Source organism: Arachis stenosperma, chromosome 7 (genome assembly GCF_014773155.1).
Source record: "Arachis stenosperma cultivar V10309 chromosome 7, arast.V10309.gnm1.PFL2, whole genome shotgun sequence".
In the NCBI taxonomy this organism is placed as follows: Eukaryota; Viridiplantae; Streptophyta; class Magnoliopsida; order Fabales; family Fabaceae; genus Arachis; species Arachis stenosperma.
In genome coordinates, this window is record NC_080383.1 from 77,261,179 (window position 1) to 77,269,292 (window position 8,114).

Sequence of the window (8,114 nt, forward strand, 5' to 3'; positions counted from 1 at the left end):
TGCCGCACATGCCACTGTGAACTTCCTCTAGGACCTCCTTTGTGGAAGAGGTCAGGAAGCACTTGAGGAGGGGTGTTGAAATCCCTCTTCTTTATAGGATGTCATCTACCAGGGTGTAATATTGTGCTTCCTTCATGTGCCTTTTTGCTTCACTTTTTTCTGTGGGGAGCGTTTCAGATTTGAGGTAGTTGATTATGGGGGTCATCCACCCTTGGTCCTGGTCGGATATGCTCAGGACCTTCTCTTCCTCCAAAGTTGATGGGTTTTGTAGGGTTTCTTGGATGAGACTTCTATTATTGCCCTTTGGTTTGGTGTTGGCTAGTTTTGAAAGTTCGTCGGCTCGGACATTTTGTTCCCAAGGTATATGTCGGATCTCATATCCTATGAATTTCCCGAGCTTTTCGTTGGTTTTGTCTAGGTATTTTTTCATGGTGGGATCCTTTTCCTGGTAGCTACCTTCTATTTGCGAGGTGACTACTTGTGAATTACTGAAGATGGTAAACTTTTGGGTTCCGACTTCCCTAGCCAGCTTCAGACCAACCAGCAGGGCTTCATACGCGGCTTGATTATTTGAGGCGGGGAATTCGAACCTTAAGGAAAGTTCAAGTTGGGTCCCTTGGTCACTTTCCAGGATAACGCCGGCCCCGCTTCCATCTTTGTTTGATGATCCATCAACGTAGACGTTCCAATCAATGGGGGTTCCTGGGGTGTCGGTGTATTCTGCGACGAAGTCAGCCAGGTACTGGGAATTAATGGCCATCCGAGCTTCGTACTTGAGGTCAAATTTGGACAGCTCAACTGCCCACTATAGGATTCTTCCAGCCAAGTCGGTTTTCTGTAGGATACCTTTCATGGGTTGGTTGGTCCGCATTCTGATGGTGTGGACTTGAAAGTATGGTCGAAGCTGTCGGGAAGTAACTATGAAGGCGTAGGCAAACTTTTCTATCTTTTAGTAGTTTAGTTCAACCCCTTGTAAAGCCTTGCTGATAAAGTAGATGGGCTGTTGTCCATTGTCGTCTTCTTTGACTAGCGCTGATGCTATCCCCCGACTTCCAATGACGAGGTATAGTATTAGTTCTTCTCCTTGTTGAGGTCGGGTCAGGATAGGTGGTTGCCCCAGGAATGTTTTAAAGTCTTGGAAGGCTTGTTCACATTCTTGGATCCATTTGAATCTCTTTTCTTTCCTTAGGGTTGCATAGAAAGGTAGAGATCTTAGGGCCGATCCAGCTAGGAACCTAGATAGGGCGGTGGTGCGCGAAATTGTGAACAATACTTTTTCACAACTCAAATAATCCCCGGTAATGGCTCCAAGAACTTGGTGGCTCAATACCATGGCATTACACAACTTCGCACAACTAACCAGCAAGTGCACTGGGTCGTCCAAGTAATAAAACCTTACGTGAGTAAGGGTCGATCCCACGGAGATTGTTAGTATTGAAGCAAGCTATGGTCATCTTGTAAATCTTAGTCAGGCAAACTCAGATGTATATGGTGATGAACGAAAATAACATAAAAGATAAAGATAGTGATACTTATGTAATTCATTGGTGTAAGAGCTTCAGACAAGTGTATGAAGATGCCTTCCCTTCCGTCTCTCTGCTTTCCTACAGCCTTCATCCAATCCTTCTTACTCCTTTCCATGGCAAGCTCGTGTAGGGTCTCACTGTTGTCAGCAGCTACCTCCCATCCTCGCAGTGAAAGCTAATGCACACACTCTGTCACAGTGCTGCCAATCACCGGTGTGGTTCCCTCCCCTACTGGAATAGAATCCAGTGATTCTTTTGCGTCTGTCACTAACGCCCAGCAAGTTACAGGTTTGAAGCACGTCACAGTCATTCAATCATTGAATCCTACTCAGAACACCACAGACAAGGTTAGACCTTCCGGATTCTCTTGAATGCTGCCATCAGTTCTTGCCTATACCACGAAGACTCTGATCTCACGGAATGGCTGGCTCGTTTGTCAGGCGAGCACTCGGTTGTCAGGCGATCAACCATGCATCGTGCAATCAGGAATCCAAGAGATATTCACTAAAGCCTCGAATGCTTGTAGAACAAGAATGGTTGTCAGTCACCTTGTTCATAGGTTGAAGAACGAGTGATATCTTAGATAAAGAACAAGCGGAGTTGAATAGAAGAACAATAGTAATTGCATTAATACTCGAGGTACAGCAGAGCTTCACACCCTTAATCTATGGTGTGTAGAAACTCCACCGTTGAAAATACATAAGCATAAGGTCCAGGCATGGCCGAATGGCCAGCCTCCCAAAGATCTAAGATAGCATAAAAGTGAAGATAGCTACCAAAGTCTACTAATACAATAGTAAAAGGTCCTATTAATAGTAAACTAGTAACCTAAGGTGTACAGAAATGAGTAAATGACATAAAAATCCACTTCCGGGCCCACTTGGTGTGTGCTTGGGCTGAGCAATCAAGGAAATTCGTGTAGAGACCTTTTCTGGAGTTAAACGCCAGCTCCCATGCCAGTTTGGGCGTTTAACTCCAACTTTTATTCCTGTTCCGGCGTTTAACGCTGGAATTCCTGAGGCCGGATTGCTTCGCGGGTTTGGGCCATCAAATCTTGGACAAAGTATGGACTATTATATATTGCTGGAAAGCCCTGGATGTCTACTTTCCAACGCCGTTGAGAGCGCGCCAATTGGGCTTCTGTAGCTCCAGAAAATCCACTTCGAGTGCAGGGAGGTCAGAATCCAACAGCATCTGCAGTCCTTTTTGGTCTCTGAATCAGATTTTTGCTCAGGTCCCTCAATTTCAGCCAGAAAATACCTGAAATCACAGAAAAACACACAAACTCATAGTAAAGTCCAGAAAAGTGAATTTTAAATAAAAACTAATAAAAATGTACTAAAATCTAACTAAAAGATATCAAAAACATACTAAAAACAATGCCAAAAAGTATACAAATTATCCGCTCATCACAACACCAAACTTAAATTGTTGCTTGTCCTCAAGCAACTGAAAATCAAATAAGATCAAAAGAAGAGAATATGCAATGAATTCCAAAAACATCTGTGAAGATCAGTATTAATTAGATGAGCGGGGCTTTTAACCTTCTGTCTCTGAACAGTTTTGGCATCTCAATCTATCCCTTGAAATTCAGAATGGTTGGCTTCTTTAGGAACTCAGAGTCCAGATAGTGTTAATGATTCTCCTAGTAAAGTATGATGACTCTTGAACATAGCTATTTATTGAGTCTTGGCTGTGGCCCAAAGCACTCTGTCTTCCAGTATTACCACCGGATACATACATGCCACAGACACATAATTGGGTGAACCTTTTCAGATTGTGACTCAGCTTTGCTAAAGTCCCCAATTAGAGGTGTCCAGGGTTCTTAAGCACACTCTTATTTGCCTTGGATCACAACTTTATTTCTTTTCTTTTTCTTTCTTTTCTTTCTTTTTTTTCGATTTTTTTTTTTCGGTTTTTTTCTCTTTTTTTTTTTTTTTTTTTGAATAGCTTTTTCTTGCTTCAAGAATCATTTTATTGATTTTTCAGATCCTCAGTAACATGTCTCCTTTTTCATCATTCTTTCAAGAGCCAACATTCATGAACCACAAATTCAAGATACATATGCACTGTTTACACATACATTCAGAGAACAAAAATATTGCCACCACATCAAAATAATTAAACTATTATAAAATTCAAAATTCATGCAATTCTTCCTTTTTCAATTAAGCACATTTTTATTCAAGAAAGGTGATGGATTCATAGGACATTCATAACTTTAAGGCATAGACACTAAGACACTAATGATCATAAGACACAAACATGGATATGGATAACATAAAGCATAAAATTCGAAAAACAGAAGAATAAATAACAAGGAAATCAAGGAATGGGTCCACCTCAGTGATGGCGGCTCTTCCTTGCTTTTGAAGGTCCTATGGAGTGCTTGAGCTCCTCAATGTCTCTTCCTTGCCTTTGTTGCTCCTCCCTCATGATTCTTTGATCTTCTCTAATCTCATGAAGGATGATGGAGTGTTCTTGGTGCTCCACCCTTAGTTGTCCCATGTTGGAACTCAACTCTCCTAGGGAGGTATTCAGTTGCTCCCAATAGTTTTGTGGAGGAAAACTCATTCCTTGAGGAATCTCAGGGATCTCATGATGAGTAGGGTCCCTTGTATACTCCATCCTTTTCTTGGTGATGGGCTTGTCCTCATCAATGGAGATGTCACCCTCTATGTCAACTCCAACTGAATAACAGAGGTGACAAATGAGGTGAGGAAAGGCTAACCTTGCCACAGTGGAGGTCTTGTCTGCCACTTTATAGAGTTCTTGAGCTATAACCTCATGAACCTCTATTTCCTCTCCAATCATGATACTATGGATCATGATGGCCCGGTCTATGGTAACTTCGGACCGGTTGCTAGTGGGAATGATTGAGCGTTGTATGAACTCTAACCATCCTCTAGCCACGGGCTTGAGGTCATGCCTTCTCAATTGGACCGGCTTTCCTCTTGAATCTTGCTTCCATTGTGCGCCCTCTTCACATATGACTGTGAGGACTTGGTCCAACCTTTGATCAAAGTTGACCCTTCTAGTGAAAGGATGCTCATCTCCTTGCATCATAGGCAAGTTGAACGCCACCCTCACACTCTCCGGACTAAAATCCAAGTATTTCCCCCGAACCATAGTAAGATAATTCTTTGGATTCGGGTTCACACTTTGGTCATGGTTCTTTGTGATCCATGCATTGGCATAGAACTCTTGAACCATCAAGATTCCAACTTGTTGAATGGGGTTGGTGAGAACTTCCCAACCTCTTCTTTGGATCTCATGGCGGATCTCCGGATATTCACCCTTTTTGAGTAAAAAGGGGACTTCGGGGATCACCTTCTTCAAGGCCACAACTTCATAGAAGTGGTCTTGATGCACCTTTGAGAGGAATCTATCCATCTCCCATGACTCGGAGGTGGAAGCTTTTGCTTTCCCTTTCCTCTTTTAGAGGTTTCTCCGGCCTTTGGTGCCATAATGGTTATGGAAAAACGAAAAAGCAACGCTTTTACCACACCAAACTTAAAATGTTTGCTCGTCCTCGAGCAAAAGAAGAAAGAAAGGAGTAGAAGAAGAAGAAATGAGGAAGAGGGGGAGGGTAGTGTGTTCGGCCAAAGGGGGAAGAAGTGGTCTTTAGGTTGTGTGAAAATGAAGGGTTGAAGAAGGGTATTTATAGGAGATAGGGGGGTAAAGGTTCGGCCATTTGAGGGTGGGTTTGGGAGGGAAAGTGGTTTGAATTTGAAGGGTGAGGTTGGTGGGGTTTTATGAAGGATGGATGTGAGTGGTGAAGAGAAAGATGGGATTTGATAGGTGAGGGGTTTTTGGGGAAGGGGTGTTGAGGTGATTGGTGAATGGGGGAAGAAGAGAGAGAGTGATGGTAGGGTCCTGTGGGGTCCACAGATCCTGTAGTGTCAAGGAAAAGTCATCCTTGCACCAAATGGCATCAAAATCCACGTTTTGACCCATTTCTGGCGTTAAACGCCGGGCTGGTGCCCATTCCTGGCGTTTAACGCCAGGTTGTTGCCCTTTACTGGCGTTTAACGCCAGTCTGGTGCCCTTTTCTGGCGTTAAACGCCCAGAAAGGTGCCAGACTGGGCGTTAAACGCCCAACTGCTAGGCTGACTGGCGTTTGAACGCCAGCAGCATCTTCCTCCAGGGTGTGCTGTTTTTCTTCCTGTTTTTCATTTTGTTTTTGCTTTTTTCATTGTTTTTGTGACTTCTTATGATCATCAACCTACAAAAAAGATAAAATAACAAAAGAAAATAATTAATTATAAAACATTGGGTTGCCTCCCAACAAGCGCTTCTTTAGTGTCATTAGCTTGACAGAGGACTCCCATGGAGCCTCAGAAACACTCAGAACCTTGTTGAAACCTCCCAACACCAAACTTAGAGTTTGAATGTGGGGTTTCAACACCAAACTTAGATTTTGGTTGTGGCCTCCCAACACCAAACTTAGAGTTTGACTGTGGGGGCTCTGCTTGGCTCTGTTTTGAGAGAAGCTCTTCATGCTTCTTCTCCATGATGATAGAGGGATATCCTTGGGCCTTAAACACCATGGATTCTTCATTCACTTGAATGATCAACTCTCCTCTATCAACATCAATCACAGCCTTTGCTGTGGCTAGGAATGGTCTGCCAAGGATGATGGATTCATCCATGCACTTCCCAGTCTCTAGGACTATGAAATCAGTAGGAATGTAATGGTTTTCAACCTTAACCAGAACATCCTCTACAAGTCCATGGGCTTGTTTTCTTGAGTTGTCTGCCATTTCTAATGAGATTTTTGCAGCTTGCACCTCAAAGATCCCTAATTTCTCCATTACAGAGAGGGGCATGAGGTTTACACTTGACCCTAAGTCACACAAGGCCTTCTTGAAGGTCATGGTGCCTATGGTACAAGGTATAGAAAACTTCCCAGGATCCTGCCTCTTTTGAGGCAGTTTCTGCCTAGACAGGTCATCCAGTTCTTTGGTGAGCAAGGGAGGTTCATCTTCCCAAGTCTCATTTCCAAATAACTTGTCATTTAGCTTCATGATTGCTCCAAGGTATTTAGCAACTTGCTCTTCAGTGACATACTCATCCTCTTCAGAGGAAGAATACTCATCAGAGCTCATGAATGGCAGAAGTAAGTCCAATGGAATCTCTATGGTCTCAGTTTGAGCCTCAGATTCCCAAGGTTCCTCATTGAGGAACTCAGAGGAGATTGGTACACGCCCACTGAGGTCTTCTTCAGTGGCGTCCACCTCCTTTCTTTCCTCCCAGAATTCGGCCATGTTAATGGCCTTGCACTCTCCTTTTGGATTTTCTTCTGTATTACTTGGGAGAGTGCTAGGAGGGAGTTCAGTAACTTTCTTGCTCAGCTGACCCACTTGTCCTTCCAGATTTCTGATGGAGGACCTTGTTTCATTCATGAAACTTTGAGTGGTCTTTATTAGATCAGAGACCATTGTTGCTAAGTCAGAAGTGCTCTGCTTAGAACTCTCTGTCTGTTGCTGAGAAGATGATGGAAAAGGCTTGCTGTTACCAGGCCTGTTTCTTCCACCATTATTGAAACCTTGTTGAGGTCTCTCTTGATTCTTCCATGAGAAATTTGGGTGATTTCTCCATGAAGAATTGTAGGTGTTTCCATAGGGTTCTCCTAGGTAATTCACCTTTTCCATTGAAGGGTTCTCAGGATCATAAGCTTCTTCCTCAGATGAAGCATCCTTAGTACTGTCTGGTGCATTTTGCATTCCAGACAGACTTTGAGAGATCAAATTGACTTGTTGAGTCAATATTTTATTCTGAGCCAGAATGGCATTCAGAGCATCAATCTCAAGAACTCCTTTCTTCTGACTAGTCCCATTGTTCACAGGATTTCTTTCAGAAGTGTACATGAATTGGTTATTTGCAACCATTTCAATTAGTTCCTGAGCTTCTGCAGGCGTCTTCTTCAGATGAAGAGATCCTCCAGCAGAGCTATCCAAAGACATCTTGGATAGTTCAGAGAGACCATCATAGAAAATACCTATGATGCTCCATTCAGAAAGCATGTCAGAAGGACATTTTCTGATTAATTGTTTGTATCTTTCCCAAGCTTCATAGAGGGATTCTCCATCCTTTTGTCTAAAGGTTTGGACTTCCACTCTAAGCTTACTCCATCTTTGTGGTGGAAAGAATTTTGCCAATAAGGCATTGACTAGCTTTTCCCATGAGTCCAGGCTTTCTTTAGGTTGAGAGTCCAACCATATTCTAGCTCTGTCTCTTACAGCAAAAGGGAATAGCATCAGTCTATAGACTTCAGGGTCAACCCCATTAGTCTTGACTGTGTCACAGATTTGCAAGAATTCAGCTAAAAACTGATGAGGATCTTCCATTGGAAGTCCATGGAACTTGCAATTCTGTTGCATTAGAGAAACTAATTGAGGCTTAAGCTCAAAGTTGTTTGCTCCAATGGCAGGGATAGAGATGCTTCTCCCAAAGAAATCAGGAGTAGGTGCAGTGAAGTCACCCAGCACCTTCCTTGCATTGTTGGCATTGTTGTTGTTTTCGGCTGCCATGTGTTCTTCTTCTTTGGAGAATTCGGTCAGGTCCTCTAAAGAGAGTTGTGCTTTG

The 8,114-nt window shown here is 43.1% G+C and overlaps 1 non-coding gene across 1 annotated transcript; it reads left to right on the top strand.

Moving 5' to 3' along the window:
- The first annotated feature begins 7,546 nt into the window (after positions 1–7,546).
- LOC130942809 (small nucleolar RNA R71) lies at positions 7,547–7,654 on the top strand. Its single transcript, XR_009071359.1, has one exon. It is a non-coding gene; the product is annotated as a small nucleolar RNA R71 (small nucleolar RNA).
- The last annotated feature ends 460 nt before the right edge of the window (positions 7,655–8,114 follow it).